The sequence below is a fragment of the Macrotis lagotis genome, chromosome X, assembly GCF_037893015.1.
Source record: "Macrotis lagotis isolate mMagLag1 chromosome X, bilby.v1.9.chrom.fasta, whole genome shotgun sequence".
NCBI classification, from domain to species: Eukaryota; Metazoa; Chordata; class Mammalia; order Peramelemorphia; family Peramelidae; genus Macrotis; species Macrotis lagotis.
The window spans coordinates 91631689-91656417 of NC_133666.1; the positions used below are offsets into that span (position 1 = coordinate 91631689).

General features: G+C 36.6%; 1 long non-coding RNA gene across 11 annotated transcripts in view; it reads left to right on the top strand.

Moving 5' to 3' along the window:
* The window catches only part of LOC141497619 (uncharacterized), a 160705-nt gene that overhangs the window by 17293 nt on the left and 118683 nt on the right, over positions 1-24729 (top strand). For 9 of the 11 annotated variants that reach the window (XR_012471376.1, XR_012471377.1, XR_012471375.1 and 6 more), the window contains 4 exons: positions 4394-4595; positions 12456-12600; positions 14653-14751; positions 16883-17037. This is a non-coding gene — a long non-coding RNA (uncharacterized LOC141497619). Of the gene's footprint in view, positions 1-4393; positions 4596-12455; positions 12601-14652; positions 14752-16882; positions 17038-23843; positions 24449-24729 lie in introns of those variants that run through there. The other 2 variants (XR_012471385.1, XR_012471378.1) reach the window with 2 other exon arrangements.

Consider the following 24729-nt stretch of genomic DNA (forward strand, 5'->3'; position numbering starts at 1 on the left):
GGTGATACTACTCAGTGACATTCATGTTCCTTGCCTTGCTTGGCCATTGCATGGTGGAAGAGCAACTACTTTGTTTCCAATGCACAGCTGTCCCAAAAAGTGCTGCTTTAAATGTTTTGGTGTATATGGAAACATCTTTTAATTATTGATGACTTCATTGGGGTATAATGGAATCTTTGTTTTAAAAATTTTAAAGGACTTATAACTTTCTGTCTATAAATCCCAATTAATTTTCAAAATGAACATATCATGTCATGCCTCTGCTGACAATGGTTCAGTGTGTATATATTCTCACATTTTATTTATGTGTGAAAATCATATTTGTGTTACAAGAGAAATATGATAGGATTCCATCCTAAGCTGTTGTTTTCAAATAGTTATGTTTGGTAGGTTTCACTTTCAAATCCATCTGGTGCTCTGGATTTTTTCTCCAGAAACTCATTTTTACATTGATAAATTTCTTTTTTTTGAGTCAGAATTATTAGAATCTTCTATGTTATCTTCTGTTAAAAAGGATAGTTTACATTTTTGGAAAGTTTCTATTTCATGTAGAAGGTCAGGTTTACTGGCATCTCCTTGAGTCAAATGACTCCTATATATTGAATTAATTTCATCTTCATTGACTATGCATGTATCCTTTCATTTTTGAGACCAATCATTAAGTTTTTTTTCCTTGTTTTAATCAAATTAAACAATGGTTATTCTATTTTGTTTATATTTTCAAAAACTCAATACTTACTTTTTATTAGTTTATTTTTTAAAATTTTCTTAATCTTATCATTGAATTCAGGATTTCCATTTTGATATATAAATGGATATTTTCATTTGTGTTTTTTTCTAAATTTTAAAAATATCAAGCCCATTTCCTTGTTTCTTTTGTCTGTATTTTAGTCTGGCTTTGGTCGTGTCCCAGAAATTTTTGTTAAGCTGTTTCATTTGTATATTTCTCTTAAATCAAATTATTGTTTCGTTCTCTGATTTATTCTTTGACTCTTTCATTTTTAAGATTACAGGGGTGGCTGGTTGGCACAGTGGGGGCAGCCAGGTGGCGCAGTGGATAGAGTACTGGCCCTGGAGTCAGGAGTACCTGAGTTCAAATCTGACCTCAGATGCTCAATAATTACCTAGCTGTGTGGCTTTGGGTAAGCCTCTTAATCCCATTTGCCTTAACAAAACATGAAAACAAAGATTATATTATTTATTTTCCAATTAATTTTTAATCTAAGTTTCCACAACTAGGCAATTCATCTTGCACCTTGTTGTATAAAAGTTCAGTAAAGGTCTCCATTCAGTATTTCTCTTTTTCACCATTTCCTTATGAGGTTTATTGTGCTATAATTTGCTTGTTTTTTTAAAGGTGCCATGTACATCTAAGAAAAAATTATATTTCTTTTTATTTCCATTCTGTTTTCTCCAGAAATCTATCATATCTTACTTGTAAAATATTCTTGTTGTCTTCTTAATTGTTTGTATATAAGTTATGAATAGATTTCTCTAATTCTGAGAGGGGAAAGGTGGGTTTATCCATTAGTATAGATTGACTATTTCTTTCTGTAACTCATCTATTTTTCCCTTTAATAAGTCAGATGCTTGGCCATTTGTTTAGGACTGACATTACATTATTGTCCATGGTACCTTTAAGGAAGATAGAGTTTTCCTACTTCTCTCTTTCAATTAGGTCCATTTCAGCTTTTGCTTTGTCTGAGATCCTGATTGTTACCCTTGACTTTTATACTTCATTTAAGGCTCCAGAGGGAAAGGGATTGTCTGAAGCTTCAGAATTTTTCACATGGCTGTATTCAGATCTAGATATTGGGGTAATGCAAGACTTTGGTGGTCCCAAATTGATTTGATTTGGAGAGAGGATTGTTCACTGCTTTCCTTAACCAGGAAGAACCCTTGATCCTTTGGGATTGCAATTGATACTGCTCCTCAGTGTCACTGTTCCATTGGGATCATAAGTGATGCTATTCCTCAGGGACCCTCATCCCTTGTGACCAGAAATGATACCTACTCTTCAGGTTCTCTGCCCCCTTTTGCCCAAAATGCTCCTCTCTGCCCTTGAACTCTGAACCAAAAGACTCTATAAGCACAGTGCACCTCCAATGATTTCTTTCTAAAGATCCACTAGGTCCCCTTACTGTCTCTGACTGGAGAGCTCCCAAAGCTGAAACTGTTTGTCTGTGAAAGTTAATTATCTGAAAAATGAAATAATTTTCAGGTACAAAGTTTCCAAGTTCCACTGATTTAATGGAATGGTGAGAGTTTCCCTTATGTCAGGTCAACTAATTCTTCAGTAATTAGTGATAAAGGAGAATTCACAGAGTTTATTTTTATAACAGACAAAGAGGATTAAAAGCATGTCAGAAATCTTAGGAAAATTGTTTTGAACATAATTCAGATAGATGAGGCAGGTAATCCATCTGTTTACTTCTCCAAGGCTTTCTGAACCCAAAGTCATACTATGGCCAACATTGAGCTGTCAAAGGGACATTAATCCAGAAGGTCTTGCCCCAAAGCTGAAGCATTTTGTGGCCATAAATCTTCCTTTCAAAGGACCTGTGATTACTACACAAACTTGTGCTTTCAGTTGCCAGAAAAGGAAATACAACTTTTGAAGATTATACTACTCAGCTTATACTTAAACTCTAGCTAAGAGAACTTATTCAAGAAGTCAAAAGAATTTATCTTTTGTCAATATCACTCTTTCTCCAGATGTCAAAAAGGGCAAATTAGCCTTTAAATGGTTATGATCATTTTATTCTGACAATGATATATATGGGGTATTATATTATTTTCTGCTAATTAATAAAGTCTTAACCATCTATTCATTTACAAAATCTATAATTAACCTAAACTTAAGGCAATAGGTTTTTTTAGATTGGCATAATAGTTAGTTTTAACTTTTCCTAAATTGTGGAGCTTAATCCTACAGTCAACCCCCCCAAAAAACAAAAAAAGCAAAGTTGAATGATTCATGTTGCATTATTTTATAAACCGATGAAAGTTTTTAATGCTAAAGCTAATGCTAATGTCAAAGTTGCTGAAGTTGTTAATGATTTCAACTAGCTTTTCAGTTGATTCTTTAGAATCTCCCTTTTCCTTCATGCTCTGATGTTTCTACTAGGAATGCATGCTATGTGTTGTGAAACGTTGTTGCTGCATCTCTTAAGATAATTCTTTGATTTCTGTTTGTTTTATTATTGTCATGATCACTTATGTATCTGATAGTTTTCCTAATATTGAACCAGACCTGAATACCTTCATTCATTTTTGTTTATTTGAACATTGCTCAAGTGCAAATTTTCCAGTGGGATACAGCAAGTTTCTCTTTCTGTTCACATAAAAGTTAATTATATTCTCTGTGGGATTATAGATGCTGCTCCTAGACACTTGCATTGACCATCCATAAGAGATTTTTACACTGGTAGGACAACTAGAGTTTTTCCTTGCGGTAGGTGGTGAATGTATGAGACTGAGTGATTGGAAAACGTCTGTGCACTGAGAATGAGCTCTTTCCCTACTTCTGCCTCTCCTCAATGTAACAGCCTGAACAGTGGCTTAATCACAGTCTTTTGGGAACTGGAAATTTCCCCATCTAGGCCACTCAGTGGTGAGAGCACGGGGCCTGCAGTTAGGAAGATCTGAGATCAAATCGAGCCTCAGATACTTACTACTTATGCGACCCTGGGTCAACATAAATCAGAGTATTTCTAGTCGAGCACTCTTTCATCTTTTGGCCTCCTCAGTAAGACTGATAACCCATTTCAATGTCTCTGTGATCTTTCAGAGCTGTCTGGGGTACTAAGAGATTAGGAGACTTGAGTGTGGGTGTGCTGCTGGTGTGGTCCAAAGCAGGACTTGAACTCTGAGCCTTCCTGACTCTGAAGCTGGCTCTCTGTCCTTATGTCTCACACACTCACTCTCCTTCATCCAGACACAGTCCAAGCATCCCCTGTTCCATGAGCCTCTCCTGATCCCCATTGCTGGTGGCCTCACTCCCAGACTGCCTTGTACTTTGCCTTCATTTATTTTTATTCTCTGTATACTTTCATGCATTTCCTGTCTCATCAGAACAAAAGCTTCTAGTGCTTGGGAGCTGTGTCCTTAACAGTGTTTCCATCTCCAGAATCTCGCACAGGCCTGGTTATGCAGGAGTTATTTAAGAAATACATGTTGATTGCTGCATTTAGCCACCTGTCCTTTGTGCACAGCAACTAGGAGGAGACCTAATTAATAGCTATTGAAGAACTATTTAATGAGTTGTAGGCCTATGCTAGAGTGATTAGTAATGAAATTGTTAATTGTTTCAAATAGTTTTTTAGCAGACTTTCTAGGATTCTCAAAGTATATCATGATGTCATCTGCAAAGAGTATTTTGTTTTTTCATTAGGTAAGATGGTTTTGAAACCATGAAGGTGGTTTTCCCTTGAAATATACTCTTTACAGAGTAATAACAGTTTTGCAGCATCATCAACGTTGCATGATCATGTACTGGAGGCCATGAGACACCATCAAAACCTGCAAACTAAATTTAATGGGAAGAAAACTGAAGCTGAGATTCATTAAGTTACTTCTCCAGATGAATAGAGCTGGTCAGTAGCTATATTAACATAAACTTTCAATGACTAAATTCTTTTTTTTTTCTTTTTCAAGGCACTGCTGTTAGTGACTTGCCCAAGGTCAAACAGTCAGGCAATTATTAAGTGTCTGAGGCTGGATTTGAATTCAGGTCCTCTTGACTTCAGGGTCAGTGCTCCTAGCCACCCCCTCAGTGACTGAATTCTAAGGAGAATTTTCTATCCTCTATGATACCTTAACAGACTTTGATCAACACTAGGCAGGTTCTTTTCCCAACCTCCCCTGAGAACTCTCCTGTGATTCTGTGTGTGTGCCTCTCTCTGTCTTGGTCTCTCTGTATCTGTCTGTGGTTTTCGCTATCTCACTGCCACTCTCCATATCTACATATGGATCTGTCTCTCTGTCTCATTTTGTTTCTTTTTATCCCTGTCACTGATTGCCCCTTTTTGTCCTTCCTTTTCCTTCTCCTCTCTATCACTTAGTCAAGTTTTTTTTTCTTTCTACTAATTCCCACTCAATGATAACAGTTTTTTTCCCCTTTGTTCTTTGTCATCACCATAACCACAGATCCACATGAGAAAGGAACCATAGGGACCACTGAATCCAATTCCATTGCCTCATTTTTCCTTAACTCTAACTCTATTCAACATTATTTTCCCTCTCTGACAAGCAGAGGATCATAGAGGTGAAAGGTCTTTTAGACACCATCAAGCTCAATCTCATGAAATGACTAAGGTGAAAACTGAGGGTGACAATGGGATTTCTCCAGAGTAAGAGATCTTGATATAGAGTTGAAAATCAGTCAATCCTAAGAACACTGCCCTTAGCCCCAGGACACTTAACAAGTTTATCTCATACTTGCCATGTTTCCTAACCTTCCATATCTTTTGGTCTCATAGATCAATTGCTCACTGTCCCCAAAATGATCTCTTTACTCATTCCTTGACTTTTATAGGGTTCTCTTTCTCTTTTCTTCAGTTTTGTAACATATCTCTGAATCTCATCTCTATAACTGATTCTATCTAACTGTCTCTTGCCCTGTCTTAGGTTTAATCTGTTCATCTCCCTCGCCTTTTATGCTTCCTTTATTCATTCCCTCTCTCATTTTCCAATCTCTCTCATTCCACCCCACTCCCCCACTCTCTGCTCCACTCTTCTCTCCCTCCTCAAAATATTTTTCTTTCCTTGCTCTATTTCTTATCCAATTACCTCTTTTTATTTATTTTCCCTATTTCACCAGTAAGATCATAAATCTAGACCTAGGAGGAATCTAACTGGCCATAGAGTCCAACTTATCAAATCCCTATCTCAAAAGATGCAGAGGTAAAAATACTTTGCACAATTAGCCCAAGGTCAAACATGTATGGAAAATGTGAATTAGCATTCAATCTGAATCCACCCTGACTTCCATGACCAGTCCCCTCAGATACCTTACTATCCACAGAAACCTTTCTCTTTCTCTCTGTGTTCTACTTAGTATCTACTTCATTGTCCCTCTGATTTTAAAATTATTAGTCTCTTCATTTTCTCTCTGCCACTGATATTGTAAGAAATTAAGAACTAGAATGAACCATAAAGCCCAATGACTCCAATTTCATCATTTTTAAATAGAAGAAAGCGATTTAGACCATTCCAGTGACTTATCCAGAATTACACAGCTAGTAAGCATGTTTGAATCAGAATTTGAAATCAGGGCTCATGTCTGTCCAGGATAGGGTTCTTTCCTCTAGATGACCTGACTGTACCATTTCACACATTGCTCCTGACCCTCATTGCTAGGAGCCCCTTCTCTCTCTCTTCTTTGCTGCTAACTTCCCTCCAACTCTCTCTCACACAAATTTCCAAGGGGCTTCCTTTTTTCTTATTTTCTCATCCACTCATCTTATAACATGACTTATCAGACCTATGCTCTATGAAGCCTCAGTAGGTACAACAGTACAGTGGTGGGGGAAAAAACCAGTGAAAGCACATATACCATATTTCCCCATGTATAAAAGACACCTTTATTTTGAGGCCAGCAGTTTGAATAAAAAAGAAAGGTATTATATAAAGATATTGAACTAAAGTTCTATTCATCAAGAAATTCAAGTATCTTCTGCTCATAGCTTTCAGGCATCTTTTGGGCAAGTGTGGTGCATAGAAGCATGCTTAGTCCATTCCATTTCATGAACTGAAGAACCAATTTGTCTTCCTGGGAAATCAGTTCCTGCTTTTTCATCAGCAATTCTTCTTGTCTTCTGCCAAACCCATCTTTGTGGACGCAGGAATTTCTTTTCTTTTTTAGGTTTTTGCAAGGCAAATGGGGTTATGTGGCTTGCCCAAGGTCATACAGCTAGGTAATTATTAAGTGTCTGAGGCTGGATTTGAACTCAGGTACTCCTGACTCCAGGGCTGGTGCTCTATCCACTACACCACCTAACCACCCCAATACAGGAATTTCAATAGCCCTTGTTCTTTGTTCTCCACTTCCCTCTTTAACTCAGGTCATTTTGGCTGTCTTGCCTCTCATGTCCTTCTTCTTCCCTGGTGTCTTCAGTAGGATTTCTTCTTCCATTAGCCAGTCTCAGATTGTTTTCTCAGTTGGAGGAGGCCCAAACTGATTGTCTGCAGCATGACTTCCATTCACTTTTGCACACTGGATCACATTTAATTTGAAATCATCTCTGGACAAAAATCTTTTCTGAGCCATTTCTGGAGAGAATGTGGCCAAACTGAACCTAAATATACTGGTAACAAATGGGAAACAATGAGCACAAAGACAACAAACGTGAAAAAAGTGGAAAATGCAAGAAAAACAATCAACAACAAGTGGATAAGACATTCCCAAATTTTTTGAAAAAGGGCAAGTCTTAAACATTGGGAAATATAGTAGTTTAAGATAGCATCATATTCAAGGAACAGACGGGAAGATAATATCACTGCATCCCAAAGTTAGTGGGGGAATATATGCAGTAGTATAAGGAAATGGAGAAAGAGCAAGTTGTGAAGGGATTTGCCTTCCAACGAGAATATTTTACCTTTGATACCAAAGGAAATAAGGAGTCACTGAAATTTATTGAGTGGGGATGTCATGATAACATCTGCCCTTTAGGGAAAAACAATCTATTGACCCAATGGAAGGTGGATTGGAGGTGAAGCCATTATTGCCATGGCCCAGGTGTGGGAGCAGGATCGGGTGCATTCAAGAGATGTTAGGAAGGTACAATTCTGTCTTTTTTGATTCAGATTAAACCATAATGATTCCTGCAAACCATCAAAATGCCGCTGTACTCAGCCCTGATCCACTACTTCCCCTTCTTTCCTTTACTGCTACTTTCTCAATCTTTTCCTCAATCTTATTTCATTCTACCATCAGGACTAATACCCTTCAAACTACTTGATCTCTCCTCTGAAAATTTAGCACATTTTTCTCATACTTCTGAAATTCCTGTCAAAAATTTATTCTTCCCTGATCAAAATGGAAACTTCAAGAATTATAGTTTCTATAATCACCAAAAAAATGCTTCCAATGTGGTTTATTCAGCAATTAAATTCAGTTATATCATGGCAGGCCATGATTACTTTTAGAAGTTTTTATTGAAACAATAGACAATATTTTTTGTTTTGCCATTTTATTAAGAGCTCTGAGGTAGCTCTGCTTAGTTGACTAAAATGTTTAGTAATCCCACAAGCAGGCCACATAAAATCACAGCATTTTGGACAGCCCTAAGCTAAATGATTCTCAGAAGGTTAAAAACAGTCAGATAATTTACTTTCCTAAAATGAAATTGCTTATTCCCTTATTTCATTTTGCTTTCTAACTAAATAAGCCTCTTTCTTTCCAACAGAAATTTATTAGGCTGATTTTAAACAATGGATAATACTTAAAAGCATCTAACTGCAAAAGTGTCTGCTTCATATTTTCACCATTTTTGAAATCACTGAAGGCAAAACTTGCAAACCAACTCCATCTCCATTAAGGGCTGAAACACTTTTACTCAGTGAAATCATTTTCCTTACATAAAAGCAATAAGTCCCTTTATAATCCAGGAAAGGAAGAGAATGCCATAAGGCTTAAGGTAAATTTTGGATGTTAATTCAAAGTTTCCATTTTGAGCTCTTCTAAGGACCTTTACAATAAAGTCAATAAGATACTGCACATATATGAAAATATTCAAACTGCAGGCTCATCAGTATTTGTAAATACATATGAAACAGAAAAAAAAATGTCACTACTAAATTTGTTCTCTAATTAACTTGCATTTCCATAAATTTTTACAAATGGGTAAAGATTCACTCCTTTCCTCTGCTGTCTTTCTGTCTTTCTCTCTGTATGTCTCTGTCACTAACTCTCATTCCTCCTATTTTCTATTCCTAACTTAGGGAAAATTACGTATGCAGAGAAAATACTATGTCCTTTGTACTTCTGGAAATTTCAGAGGAAAGTTCTCCTTCTTTTCCCTCTTCTTCCTTTGGCTGATCAGATGACAGGAAAAACATCAATTCCAATACAAGAACACAAAATACAGTCCATGTTGTCACCATATATTATGTATTACACAGGACAACTCGAAATAAACAAAACACTGCTCTTGTTCTCCTTAAGTCATGGGACCCAAGATCTTCTACTGTGACTCTAAGGTACATTATTAAAGGTATAAGATGAATTGATAAAGGACAATCCTGAGGCAAGAGATGACCTAGCATCATGGCAGTTTCGCTGGTTCTTCATTTGGTCCAATCTCCCCACAGGCTGAACTAGTACTTCATTCCACAGTCTGTGCTACTGAAGAATTTACAGACAGTAAGATTCTCCCTAAAATACAAATGGTATGTATTGGATCCTGGAGTTAGATCAGGAATCTATGATTGCCTGGGACTCTCCCTGGGAGGAGATCCATTCAAGGTCCACATTCAGGTCTTTATAGTCCTTTGTCTCATAACAGGTTTGGGCTTATAATTCACTCATACAATCACTTGCCAATTCCCTTCAAACAAACTTTCAGCCTAACCAGATGCCTTCCTCTATTCATTTCATGGTGGAATGGAGGATGTTCTTTGAGGTCATGGAGCTCCTGGTTCTATCTTCAATCTTGGACCCAGATCTTGTGCTGACCAGGGAAAAGAATTGTCCCTCCCATTGAGGAATGAGCATCAACTTCCATATCTTGCTTTCAACGTTTCCTAAGAGAAATCTTGAGAAGTAGGTGTGGCTACCAAGATGGATAGACTAGCCTTGGTCAATGATTATAAATAAGACAAGACCCTGCACAGAACTGTTCTTTCTACAAAGATAAAACAAAGAAAAACAATGAAGCATGTGTTTCACTCTGGTCTCCTTTGCACCAATGAAATTTAGATAAAATGATTCATTGCCCAATGAGGTGGAGCTACAGCACCATGGGAGGCTGGAAATGTAGGGGGAAAATGACCATATATGTGCTTCAAGAGGCCCAAGTGTCCTGTCTCTTCACCAACTCAGCATGAATCACATTGACCCTCTTTATAACTGTAAATTATTATTGAATCATTCTCTCAACTTCTTTATAGAAGGACAATAGCTAACCAGAAGCCAGTGACCTTAGATAAACGACAGCATGCTAAACTTAAAGCAATGTTACTTGTTTTTGTAGTTCATCCTTTGTTTTTAAAGAGTATTCATGACAATATGATGATGGTGTAAAATACTGCATGGTGGGTCATACTTTGGGCAAATGAACTGGATCTAAGTGTGACTGAGTTTAAAATTTTATTATCTGCACTATCTCTTCCTGAATTTTCAAAGTCCAATAATAAAAGAAAAATCAAGTCAATTGTCTATGCCCTGAGTGTCAGGGGATGATCTTGGCAACTTTGATGTTGGACCAAGCTCTAAGAAATCCAACACCACCTGCTCTAGCTCCCTTCATTGTCATTGGAACAAATCACCTCATATGATAACTCCAACATGCTAAGTCTTAATATGTTTTGAGGTAGCATCCCCCAACTCACTCAAAGATTTAAGGCCTTCCTTAAAATTTTCCACCTGATTTAGCCTACTACTAGGCTACTAATGAAGGTTTCTCTCCATGAATAGTAATGACAGCTTTCTAAGGAACAAATTTATGTTTTACAAACTTTCAGGCACTGAGGTTATAATGACAATAAACAACATTCTATAGGCATTTCACAAGAGAGGGACAGGGAGAGAGATCAAAGGAATTGAGCCAATGGATAAAAGGAGAGGGGGATTTGGAAGGAAAACCAAAGGTTTTTATCACCAATTTGTCCATTTTACTATCTTCACATTTCTTACATATGACACCTCTGCCCTCTGTCCTCTGACACTGCTACCATTTTGCGGTAATTCCTCATCATTTCATGCCAGAACTACTGAAAGAGCCTTTTTGTTGCTCTTCTTGCCTCCATTCTCACCCTACTCCACTCCATTTTCCATTCAGCTGTCCAAATGATTGAGTCCAACCATGGAATTATAGCATTTAATTACTTCTAGTGTTTGCAGGATGAAATTTAAAAAAAACACCCTCTGGTTGGGGACAGTTAGGTGACACAATGGATAGAACACTGGTCCAGGAGTCAGAAGGATCTGAATTCAAATTCAGCCTCAGACAATTTATAATTACTTAGTTATATGACCCTGGGCAAGTCACTTAGCTGGATTGCCTTGTAAAAAGTCAAAACAAAACAAAACAAAACAACAACAACAACCATAAAACCTCTATGGTTGACATTCAAAGTTCTTTCTAATCAGCCATCTTTCCAGTCTTCTTTCATCTTACACTCTCCTATTCATAAATGTTGTGATCCAATGACATTGACTCCTTGTTCCTAAATTAGTTGCCCCATCTTCTAACTCTCACCATTGTCACAGACTGTCCTCCATATCTTCAATAGTCTCCATTCTGAATAAAGCTTATTTAGCGTCCAAAAAAAGCTAAAATTAAAAAAAAAGCTTCTTTGGCTTCCTTCAAGTACCAGCTGACATTCTACCTTTCACAGAAAATTTTATCCCAGTCCCTTAATTCTAATGCCTTCTTATTTCAAATGTATTTCAAATATATCATATATATATATATATATATATATATATATATATATATATATATATATATCTGGTTTGTACATAGATGTTGACATGTTATCTTTACCATTAGACTGGGAGCTCCTTAAGAGCAGAGAATACCTTTGACCTGACTTTACATTTTCAGTGTTTAGCATGATGGCAGACATGCTGTAGGTGATTAATGACTGTTGACTGTAGCATTCTCTATGCAAGGAAAGGAAATAAGAAGAAAGGACCAAATATTATTAAAATTGAGAAAAGAAGTTATTTTGGACAAACATGCATGGTCTCTTACCCAAGGATAGTCAGAACTTGTTACAACTGGGAATAAGACTTTGATTTTTACCTTTTATCCTTTACCTTTCAATCTCTCCCTTACTTGGGGTTTCCTTCCTCTATTGCTTTCTCTATTTCTCTGTCTCTAGGCTCTGTCTCTTTCCTTCTATTACCCTGTCTCTCTCATATCATCACCTCCTCAAAAACCTTTGCTTCTTACTCTACTTTCCACCAATAGGCAAGTGATCTTTTCTTTTCCTACTATATTGACAATCATCATAGTTTTATAGCGAACCCTAGAGGCCATTGGTTACAATTATATCATATTAAAACAGCAGAATGAGGCTTAGACTGACAAACTGAATAACCAAGGGTCAAATGTTTTTCCTGACATGAACTAGAATTTGAACCCAGGTCTTTCTGACTTCCAAGATGAAGCCAATAGAATATCTAGCTGTTTTGATCTATACACTCTCCTCAGTCCCCAAATGTCTGTTTCTTATGGACAATCTCTTCATCCTCAATGACTGACTCTCTCTGTCTCTCTATGTTCCAGGACTAATCACAAGTGGACATCCAATTCCTTCACTGGAATCTAGAGGATTATAGATCTGGAGAGCCCTTAGATACCACCAAATCCAGTCCCATAAACTAAAGGAGATGAAAACAGATGCTGACAGTAGTTAATGGACTTCTACAGAGTAAGACAGCTCTTCTTCCCCTTAGGTGCAACTTAAATCAAACAGACACTACAAAGTATAATGGTCTTACCACTAAAATGCATAATTGTCCTTCATTTCCCAAGTATTTTATACTTTTACATCTTTTCATTTCCTTACTCAACTGCAAACTGGCCTCCAAAACGATATCTTCATTCATTTCTTTGTCTATTATCATGTGATTTTCTTTCTATGGTTCTCTTTTTCTATCTGTTTCTGTCTCTGTATATCTCAAAGTTTTGCTCTGTATCTCTGTCTCGCTGTCAATTTGCATACAACTGTGTGTTACCTTTCTCTTTGTCACTGTTTCTTTGTGTTTCTGTCTCTATTTCACTCTGTCTCCCCCCACACTTTTATGAATCTCCTTTCCCCTCCTACTTCCCTCTGCTTCCTCCTCAAAAGCTTTTTCTCCTTAATCTAATTTCCATCCACTAATAATTGTTGTTTTCTTTTCATAACTATAATCATAATTTGTAGTTGAAAGTCAACTCTGAGGTCCTTTTATCCAACCCTATTTTAACACAAAAGAGCAATTAGCCTTATACACCTGAATTGGATTGTCCAGAGTCAAACATTTATTCTTAATGTTGACTGGGATTTGAAGTCTGGTCATTCTGTCCTCAAAGAAGAGACCACTTGAGACCTGGCTGTTTGACTCTGCACTTTCCGGCCCTGCACACTTCTATTCCTTGTGGATGCTTCTGCTGTCTCCTTCTCATGGGCATTGCCAGATTCCCTCCATCTCTATCTCACTATTCCAAGCTTCATTATAAATAAATAAACTTTTCTCTCTCTGTCATCCAGACAATCAGAGAGCTGTAGTGTCTTTAGACCTCAACAAATCAGAATAAATTTAATGAAGAGGAAACTAAGGCTGACAATGGTTAGGCAACTTCTCCAGAGGAACATAGCCAGTCAATGACAGTGGTGGATTTAAAGACAAAGAATCAACTCCAAGTAGGGGCTTTTCTTTCTCTTTTTCTATTTATCTTGATCTTTCTTACTGACTCTCTTCTTGTCTCTCTGTCTCTCTTGCTGTCTCTTTCTCTACTTATCTCTTTCCCCCTGTCTCTCTCTGATTTTAGTACTCTATTTCTCTCTGTTTCTGTCACTGTCTCTTTATCTAGTACCATATTTTTCCCCTCTCCCTTTCTATATATTTTGCTATATATATTTTGCTCACAAGCTTTGTTCCTTGCTCTCATTCCCCTTTCATAAATAAATAGCCTATTCTTATATGATCATAGCTCAGGAGAAGGACTTAACCATATGATCTATTGTGTCCACTTCAGTTTAATTATGAGAGAAGAGACAGGGGCTTAAAAGCTAAGTTACAATCATAAAAAAATATGAACTAGGATATTAATTCAGGTCCCCAAGAACAGACTATGAAGAGACATAGCTGAGTGACATTCAGATCCTTTACAGCCCCTTCCTAGGTGCCCCTTCTCTGTCTGTATTCACTTTTATGCTCTGTTCCCTCTATCTCATATTTTCTTCTCCCACCCCAAGTCCACCAGAGCTTTCTATGCTCTCTCTGGTACCTATAGGATTATAGAGTTTTGGTATCAGGACCTACCTTCAAGTCTAGGGCCTACACAGAAAACTGCAACTGACAGTGGTTAAAGGCCTTCTCCAGAGTCACTTTCTCATCAGCAGTTGATGTGTGATTTAAACTCAGTGAATTAAAATGTGATGCATCATCCGCTATGACTCCTAGCTGACTGGCACTGCCACTGAGAATTGCCCCTTCCTTGCCTCTGATCTCTTTCCTCAGTCACTCACTGTCCTCTCCAATGGACTCTGTCATTCTTTCTTTGACCATTATCAAGTGGGTCTCTTTCTCTCTGTTTCTCTCTATCAATGTCTCTTTTGCTGTCTCTGGTTCTCTGGAACAACTAGCTCCCTCTCCCCAAACCAAGTCCCATTGTGATTATCTTTACTTTTTATGTCTCTCCTCTACTCAGGGCATATTCTTTCTAAGTCTTTCTCTCTGCAGAAAAAAAGCAGCTATTTTCTCTTTGTCATTCACAGGCATGTTGAACTGGAAGGAAATGAAAAGCTCTCCAAGTGAAAGGCATTTTTCTTCAAAGAAGGAAATCATGTCTGGGAGAGATTAAAGACCTTATCTAGGTAACCCAGTGAGGCAGAATTTGAACTCAGTCACTTATGACTCCAAATACCAATGCTCTTCATTTCTCATCCAGCTACTTTCTGGAATTTACAATCAGTTCCAAGAGCCTCTTTTTCCAGGAACATCTCTTCAGACCTAGAATTTACTTCTTAGAAGAACCATCAAACCATGGGGTATATCTCTCTCTGAATAGGCGATTCCCAAACCTCCGTTTGTGGAGGGCACCCATGCCACTCAGCTCTATGTTTCCTACCTGGATACTCTCAGGACAGCTGCATCTTGATTTCATCCTGGGGACCCTCCTCCCATGAGCCACATTCACTTTTAGGCTTCCTTTACTATGCTAGATTCCACCCTCTGATGCATGTCCTTGAGGGCAGGGTTTCTATTTTTGTTTCCTTTACTTTTCTTTCCAGAGTATAGTATGCTGCCTGGTATATATGACAAGCTCAATAAATTCTTGGTGGATAACTGGCTAACTCTGCATATCATGTCCCTGAGCTGTCTCTCTCCCAATCCTCACCAGTGAAGTTGCCCCTCCCTCAATGCTCCCAAAATTAGAAGGAAAACAGAAAGCTAGGAAACAAACTTCACAAGGGATTCAAAGGTCTCATTTCTAAAATACATAGAGAATTGTATCAAATTTATAAGGTTACAATCATTTCCCAAATGATGAAGTGTCAAAGGACATGAATAGACAGTTTTCAAAATAAGAAATTAAAGCTATATATAATCATATGAAAAATGCTCCAAATCATTATTGATTAGAGAAAAGCAAATTAAAACAACTACGAGGTATCATCTCATACCTACCAGATTGGCTGAGATGAGAAAAAAGGCAATATGATTAATGTTGGAGAAGTTGTGGGAGAATTGGGACATTGATACATTGCTGGAGGAGTTGTGAATGGATCCAACTATTCTGGAGAGCAATGTGGAATTATGCTCAAAGAGCAATAAAAATGTTCATTCTCTTTGACCCAGAAATTCTAATTCTAGGCCTATATCCAGAAGAAATCAGTAAAAATGTGGAAAGTCTCACATGTTCCAAAATATTCATAGCATCTCTTTTTGTAGTGGCATCATCTGGGGAATGGTTAAACAAGTTATGGTAGATGCTATGGAATGTTATTGTTCGATAACAAACCATAAATGGCGGGGCTTTAGAGGATCTGATCCTGAGTGAAGGGAGCAAAACCAAGAGAACATTGTACACATAAACAACAACATTGTGAGATGATCAGCTTTCATGGAAGTAGCTCTTCTCAGCAGTTCAGAGGGCTAGGACAACTGTATCAGACCAGCTATGGACAATATTATCTCTATCTAGAGGAAGAAAAAAAACAAAAACAAAAAATACAACCTTTCAGAATCTGATGAACACTATAAAAATTATCTCTTATGTATCTCTTTCCCTTAATCCCAATTCCTCATACATTAAAGGACTCATCTATAAACGTGTTTATCAGACATATTTATGTACAATGTTAACCTGAGTGTTCACTGCTAAGGGGAGGAGGGTGGGAAGGGAGGGTAGAAGAAAATTTTGTAACTTCAAAATATGCATATGTGGGGGCAGATAGGTGCTGCAGTGGATAACAGTACTGGCCCTGAAGTTAGGAGAAGGGTAGTTCAAATTCTGCCTCAGACACTAAATAATTGCCTAGCTGTGTGACCTTGAGCAAGTCACTTAATCCCATTGCCTTACATAAATAAAAATAAAAACTGTAGTTTCAAAAAATATACATATGCATATGGATTAATACTAAAAAAAATTTTTAAATCTGTCGAAAAAAGAAGTTGACTTCCTTTCTGTTTCCCTCACCTTTGGGTCTCTGCCTCTGTCTCTCACCTCACTACACTCTGGCCCCCTACACAATGCCTTTGCCATGAGGGTGCTTCTTGACTTTTCTATATCTTTATTTCTTTCTGTCACTTTGTTTCTCTCTCTTTTACTCTAACCACCTACATTTCTCTCATGTCCCAAAAGCCCTTTTCTAGCTTCGTTTTCCCCCTCATTTTTTTCCTAGAAAATCCCTACCTGCTAGTTCTCTGAGCTGCTAAATCCTATTATCTTTATTTTAATCCTAATGATTAATATGTGGTCTTTTCTCTGACTCTATTTCCCAGATTATCAGAGATTAGAAGCTGGAAAGAATCTTTTGGGGTTATGGACTCCAACCCCAGCATTGTAGACCAAAGGACATTGATTTATTTAAGTGACCTGTCCAGGACTGGAACGTCTCTTCCCAGAAAATCCTGTAAAGGTTTCCAAAGAGTCAGATGTGAGTGAAATGACTGTACAACAAAGAGTTAACAAGAGTATGTGCTAGGCAGTGTTGACCTCGGGTAAAATGATACCTGCCAACAAAGATTCACTAAGAGACATAGCTCTATGGAACCCACTTTCTCCCCAGACCCCTTTCCAGAAGTTCTCTGACCCCATTAATGTACACTTTCATCCAACTCTTTCTGCCTGTCTTAATCCCAAGGAAATGTTCTCTTCTTTCACTGGTCCCATATGATCATGGAGCCCCATGATTTTACTGAGGAGAAAACTGAGACTGACAGTGGTTCACTGACTTCTATCAAGTCAGCAGTAGGGCAGAATTTAAATGGAAAGTCTCAACAGAAAGTAAAATGCTATATGCACTGGTTTTCTTTTTTTCCTTTGTTTCTCTCTGACTTTATCTCTGTAATTTTGTGTCCCCTTCCCCCCCCTCCCCTTTCTCTTTGTTTTTCATTCTGTCTTTCCCTCTCTATTTCCGTCACTCTTTCCATCTCCCTTTCCTTCTCTCTCCATATTCCTCAAAAGTTTTCCTTTCCTTACCCTGATTCTCAGTCAGTAATAAGGGGATCTTTCCTTTTTCTGTCTATATTTTTCTGTCTCTTTTTCTTTCTATCTCTGTTTTGTCTTTCTTTGTTGAACTCTCTTATTTTCAGTCACTTATGCCTTTCTCTCCTTCCTCCTTAAAATCTTTTTTGCCCTGCCCTAATTCCTAATCATTAATCAATTATCTTTTCTATTTTCTTTATCTTCAATAAGATCACACATTTAGAGCTGGAAGAAATCTTAAAGGTCATAGAGTCCAACTCCATTATGCTCTAAAAGCAGAGACTTAAACCTTGTTACTGAATTGCTTGGAGTCAAACATTTATTAAATTTGTGAAATAGGATTTCAATGCAGGACTTCCAAGAACAATCCACTAAGAAACCTAGCTGTGTGATTCATACATTTCTCCTACTGGTCATCCCAGTGAATCCACTTCTGGACAGCTCTTCTCCTGCATACCTCATTTTCTATCCTCTAACCTCAGTCCTAAGAGAACAATCTCTTTTCTTTCTGGCAACCATAGATAGCATCATGGAACAGGAATTTCATTTGACACCATCAAGTCTAGCCCTGTAGGCTGGCTAAGGATAAAAGTGTGGCTGAGAATGATTAAGTGACTTATCAGAGTAACAGAACTTCTCTGCAGTTGATGTGGGGTTTAAATTCAATGAGACAAATCCATATATAGTATTCTATTCACTAGGACATCTAGTTAACTTCTGTGCTGGTCATTTCTTCCTCACCTGGGATCTCTTCTCTTTTCCTCATTTTCCTCCATCTTCCCTCTCCATCTTCTTCATAACACTTGTAGTTGTCTCTTTATGGGTATTCTATTCTCTGACTCTCTTGCTGTGTTTGCTTTCTTTATCATTTCTTTGTCATTCTATTTTAATCTTTTTATATCTCTCTGATTCTCTATATCTATCTCATAGCAGCATTTTCTATCTGTCCTCTCTTTCTCAATAATTCAATCCCTCCCTTTTACTCTCTTTTTCCTCCTCAAAAGCTTATTTCCCATTCTTCTAATTGCCCTTATTAATATCTGTTCTATTCTTTGATTCTTCATCATCAATATATTCAAAGATTTAGGCCTAGAAAGAACCCACTGGGTCATATTCTAGGAGAGGTTGAAACACTATATCTGAAATGTCCAAGGTCCAACATTTAATAACCATGTGAAGCAGGAATTTGAACTCAAGTCATTCGGAATACTCAGAAGAGTCCACTAGGGGCCCTCATTCTTTCTCTCAACACCTTCCTCCACCCCTCCACAGTCCACATACTTAGGTTTCTTACAGAAAATTGCTTCTTTCTTCTTCCAATTTTCAGTTCCTGATTCTGTCCGACTATTTCTCTATTTCAAGCTTAATTACAAGTAGAAATTGTTTTCTTTCTTGGTCATTCAGAGGATCATAGAGATGGAGGATCATTTGAAAGCATCCAATCCAGGCCATAAATCTGATGAGGAGAAAATTGAGTCTGGCAGTGATTACGTGACTTCTCCAGAATATCAGGGCAGGTCAATGACTAAGGTGTGATTTAAATTCAGAATCAACTTCAAGGACTCTCTTCTATCATTAGGAGACCCAGCTGGTTTGTTCTATACTTGCCAGATGACTTTTCCTCTGCATTGCTCCCACAACTGTAGTCTCATCTCTTCCTCATTTTCCTTCATAATGGTCAGTTTCCTCATTACTATTGCTCTTATCAGGTGGTCCTTGCTTTCCCCCGTCTTTCCTCTCTTTTCCTCCCTCTCCTTCTCTCTCATCTAACTCATTTTTCCTTACTCTACTTCTCACCCACTACTAACTGTTCTTTTTTATTTAACCTATCTTAACTATGTTCATAAGTTTAGAATTCAAAAGAGACCTTGGGACCTTTCATCCAACTCCATTTTAGTAAAACAACAGACTGATTTATACATACTAACTGAATTACCCATAGTAAAAGCTCCTTAAGAATGTTAATTAGGATGTTTACAAATCATTCAGACTTCCAAGATTTCCAAGGATTTTTATGCAGGGAACCAAGGGTATAGGGAGTGTCCAGATTTGTTTGCATGGTTTGCATTGTTAAGGGAATCTTCTTTCTTCCTTTATCAGATAACAATTTACTCTGATGCTTTTCTGCTGTCTCTTTTGTAACTAGTCTCCACTGATCCATCACTCTGCTTTGTAGCCAGTACCAGACAGTTTTGATGACTGATGCTTATAATGTAATTTTAGATCTGGTTGAATTTCTAATTTGATATTTAATTGGGGGGTTTTAATTTCTTAGATCTGGTTTAGATCTACACCTTCTTTTGCATTTTTTTCATTAAATTCCTTGATATTTTTGACTTCTTGTTTCTCCATATGAATTTAGTTAAAATTTTTTTTCTAGCTCATTAAAGTAATGTATTGGAAGTTTGATTGGTAAGGTAATAAATAAGTAGTTCAAGTTAGCTAGAATTGTCATTTTTTTATGTTAGCTCAGCCAATCCATGAGCACCTTATATTTTCCCAGTTATTTAAGTCTAATTTTATTTGAGTGAAAAGTGCTTTATAGTTGTTTTCATAGAGTTTCTGAGTCTGCCTTGGCAGGTAGACTCCCAAGTATTTTGTATTGTCTGAAATTATATTAAATGGGATTTCTCTTTCTAGTTCTTACTAACTGTATCTTGCTAGTAACATATAGAAATGATGAGGATTTATGTGGGTCTATTTCACATCCTTCTATTTTACTAGGATTGCTACTTCTAGTAGTTTTTAGATGACTTTTAGGGTGCTCAAGGTATACCATCTTGTCATCTGCAAAGACTGACAGTTTAATTACATCCTTCCCAATTGTAATTCCTTTAATTTCTTTTTATTTTCTTCTTGTTGAAGCCAACATTTCCAATACAATATTGAATAACAGTGGTGATAAAGGGCATCCTTGTTTCAACCCTGATCTTATTGGAATTGACTCTGGCTTATCTTATCCCCACTGCATATAATGCTTGCTGAAGGTTTCAAATAGATACCCTTAGTCATTCTAAAGAATAATCCATTAATTCCTATGGTCTCTAGTGATTTAGTAGCATGTGTACTATATTTTTTCAAAGGCTTTTTCAGCATCTATTGATAGAGTCAATTATACTAACAGTTTTCATAATATTGAACCAACCCTGGGATAAATTCCTGGGATAAATCCTGCTTGGTCATAGTGTATTATACTAGTGATAAATTGCTGTAATCACTGTACAAGGTTTTATTTAAGATGTTTGTATCCATATTCATTATAGAGATTGGTCTATAATTTTCTTCCATTGTTTTGACTCTTCCTGGTTTAGTATCAGCACCATATGGTGTCATAGAAGGAATTAGGCAAAGTTCCTTCTTCACCCACTTTTTCAGAGAGTTTATATAGAATTGGAACCAATTGTTCCTTAAATGTTTGAAGGAATTCACTTGTGAATTCGTCTGGCCCTGGAGATTTTTTATTAGGGTGTTCAAAAATGGTCTGTTGAATTTAACTTTCTGAGAAAGGGTTATTTAGGTATTTAATTTCCTCTTCATTCAACCTGGGCAACTTATATTTTTGAAAATATTCATCCATTTCACTTAGATTATCAAATTTATTGGCATGCAGTTGGACAAAATATTTCTGAATAATTACTTTAATTTCATCCTCATTGGTGGCGAGTTAACCATTTTAATTTATGATACTAATAATTTTATATTCTTCTTTCCTTTTTGTTAAATTAATCAAAGATTTACCTATTTGATTTTTTTTTCATAAAAACAACTCTTTGTTTTATTTATTAGTCCAATAGTTTTCTTGTTTTTGATATTGTTAATTTTACCTTTAATACTTTGAATTTCTAATTTGGTATTTAATTGGGGGTTTTTAATTTCTTATTTCACTAAGTTTTTTAGTTGCAATCTTAGTTCATTGATTTCCTCTTTCTCTATTTTATTCATGTAAACATTTAAAGATATAAAATATTTCCTGACAACTGCCTTGGCTATTTTCCATAAGTTTTGGTATGTTGTCTCATTTATTGTCATTGTCTAGGGGTAAATCATTAATTTATTTGTAATTTTCTCTTTGATCCACTCATTCTTTCTTTTTTTTAGTTTTTGCAAGGCAGTGGAGTTAAGTGGCTTGGCCAAGGCCACACAGTTAGGTAATTATTAAGTGTTTGAGGCTGGATTTGAACTCAAGTACTCCTGACTCCAGGGCTGGTGCTCTAATCCACTGTGGTACCATGTACTATAGGAAAAAAATATTCCTTTCTAGTCAATTCAGTTTTCTCCAAAGGTCTATCATGTCTAGTTTTTCTAACATTCTATTTACCTCCTTAACTTCCTTCTTGTTTATTTTTTATATCTAGTTTATAGAGCATTAGGCTGAGGTCTCCCACCAGTAGAGTTTTGCTTTCTATGTCTTTTTGTAATTCATTCAACTTCTCCTCTAAGAATCTGGATGCTATACCAATTGTGACATTCATATTTAGTATTGAAATTGCTTCCTTGTCTACAGCACCTTTTGGGAAGATTTTGTTTCCTTCTTTATCTCTTTTAATGAGGTTGATTTTTGCAGCTGCTTTGTCTGAGGTAAGGACTGCTACTCCTGCCTTTTTCACTTCACCTGAAATATAATATATTCTGCTCCAAACTTGTACCTTTAGTTTATATATATATCTCTCTGCTTCAAAAGCATATTATAGGATTCTTGTTTTTAATCCACTGCTACTCACTTACTTTTTATGGCAGAGTTCATCCCATTCACATTCCACATCATAATTAATAACTCGTTATTGCCCTCCATGCTATCTACCCTCTGTTTCTATTTTTCACTTTTATTCACCTTATCCATATTTTCCAGTATTTTTCGTCTGAATACCACCTCCTTCAGTATTTTTACCCCCTTATATACAACCCCCCTCCCCTTTCCTTCTTCTTTCCCTTTTTCCCTTCTGCCTTCCCTTCCTTCTGTTTGCTCCTCTTTTCCTCCCCCTTCCCTCCTTTCCCCTTTTAATACTTGAAAGGTAAGGTAAGTTTCTTAACTTAATTGAGTCTGTATATGTTACTCCTTCTTTGAGCCAAATCTGATGATAGTAATATTCAGGTAGTTCCAACCTCCTCCCCTCTTGCCCTCTATTGCAGTAGGTCCTTTGTACCTCTTTAGGTAATATAATTTACATCATTCAATCTTCCCCAACCTCCCATTTCTTTACTGTATTCCTTTTTTAAAGAAGAATTATTTTTAAATCATTTTATTAGAGTCAAGGACAAATCATGAGTGTCCATTACTTCTGTCTAAGTATATTCTCTCTACTAGAATTACAATGCTCAAGAGTTATGAGAATCTTTCTCCCAGGTGGGGATGTAGCCTGTTTCATCTTATTGGATAATAGTTTTTTTCTTTTTCCTTTTTTCCCTTTTCATGTATCTCTTGCATTTCCTGTGTGAAGTCCAATTTTCTATTTAGCTATGGTCTTTTCATCAGAAAAAGTTGGAAGTCTCCTATTTCATTAAATGTCCTGAGAAGGCTCAGTTTTGCAGGAAAATGAATTTGTCACTGTATTCCAAGCTCCTGTGCTTTTTGGAATATTGGTTTTTAGACCATTAAATCTCTTAATGTTGTTGCAGCCAGGTCCTGTGTAATCCTTACTGTGACTCCTTGGTACCAAAATTAATTCTTTCTGCCTCCTTGCAGGATTTGCTCTTTTATGTGAAAGCTCTGGAATTTTGCCACTATATTCCTTGGAGTTTTCATTTTGGGATCCCTTTCTGGAAGGGAATAATGTATTCATTCATTAACTATTTTGCCCTCTGGTTCTATGAAATCAGGGCAATTTTCCTTCACTACATCCTGAAGGATTGATTCTGGCTTTTTTTATCCCCAATGTTTTCAAGAAACTCAATGATTCTTAAGTTGTCTCTCCTGGATATATTCTCTACATCATTATTTTACATTTTGCATGCCAATGAGATATTTTCCATTTTCTTCTATTTGGGGTGGGGGTGGGGGGTTCTTTGGTTTTGTTTAACAGATTCTTGGTGAATCATGAAGTCATTAGTTTCCACGGAGTCCAATATTCTTTTAGAGAAGAATTTTGTTCACTTACCTTTTACAGTTCCTTTTCCAATCAGTCAATTCTTTTTTTGAAGGAGTTTTCCAATTGCCCAGTTCTGATTTTGAGAGAATTATATTCTTTTTGCACTTGTCAATTGTATTTTTGAAGGATTTGTTTTCTTGTTGAAAGATGTTAATTTTCTCTTGCAAAGTGTCAATTTTCTCAACTGGAAACAAAGGGACTCCATCGTAAACATGGACTCTCGTGGCCTTGGTTTTCCAGGACAACCAAGCTGACTGTACCAATGTCTAGCATCCATGCTAGAGATCTCCCGCCTGTTGTGCTAGAACTCACCATCCCAGAATAACCTGGAAGCACTTCCATGAACTGAATTATAGAGAAATGAGGAGAATCAGGAGAATTTTTTACATAGTGATAGTAGTATTATAAGATGATCAATTGCAAATTTACAACAATATAAGACAATTTCAAAGGAGCCATGATGAAAAATATTAACCATTCCTAAAAGAAAGAACTCATGGTGCCTAAATTCAAATTAAAGCATACCATTTTTAATTTATTTATTTTTATTGTTTTTCTTTTGATCTGTGTTTTCTTCTATAAGATGACAGACTGGTATGAATGACTAAACATTTTCAAATTTCTTGCCTTCTGAATTAGGTGGGTGAGGAGGAAGGAAGCAAGAATTTGAAACTCACAATTTCAAAATTGAATGTTAAAATTATTTTTACATGGAATTAGGGAAAATTATAATACTAAGTAAAAATAGAAAAATATCACAGAAATTAAGATATGTCAGAACTTTAAGATACAACTTTTCCTACCAAACCAGAACTTGGAACAAAAGTTGTCAAGCATGGGAGAAACAATCATTGAAAATATGTTCAAACAAAGTAATCAATATATTAATATTCATCTACAGTGAAGACTAATCATCAGTCAAATTCTAGAATCCTTCTTCCCATCCAAGTGAAAGGTCCAGATGTTATTCAACAATGTAGTTTTCTCTGATTTCATTGAAGGACAATACTTATTTGGAGAGAATAATTTAGATGTCTTTGATTAAAAAACAATTT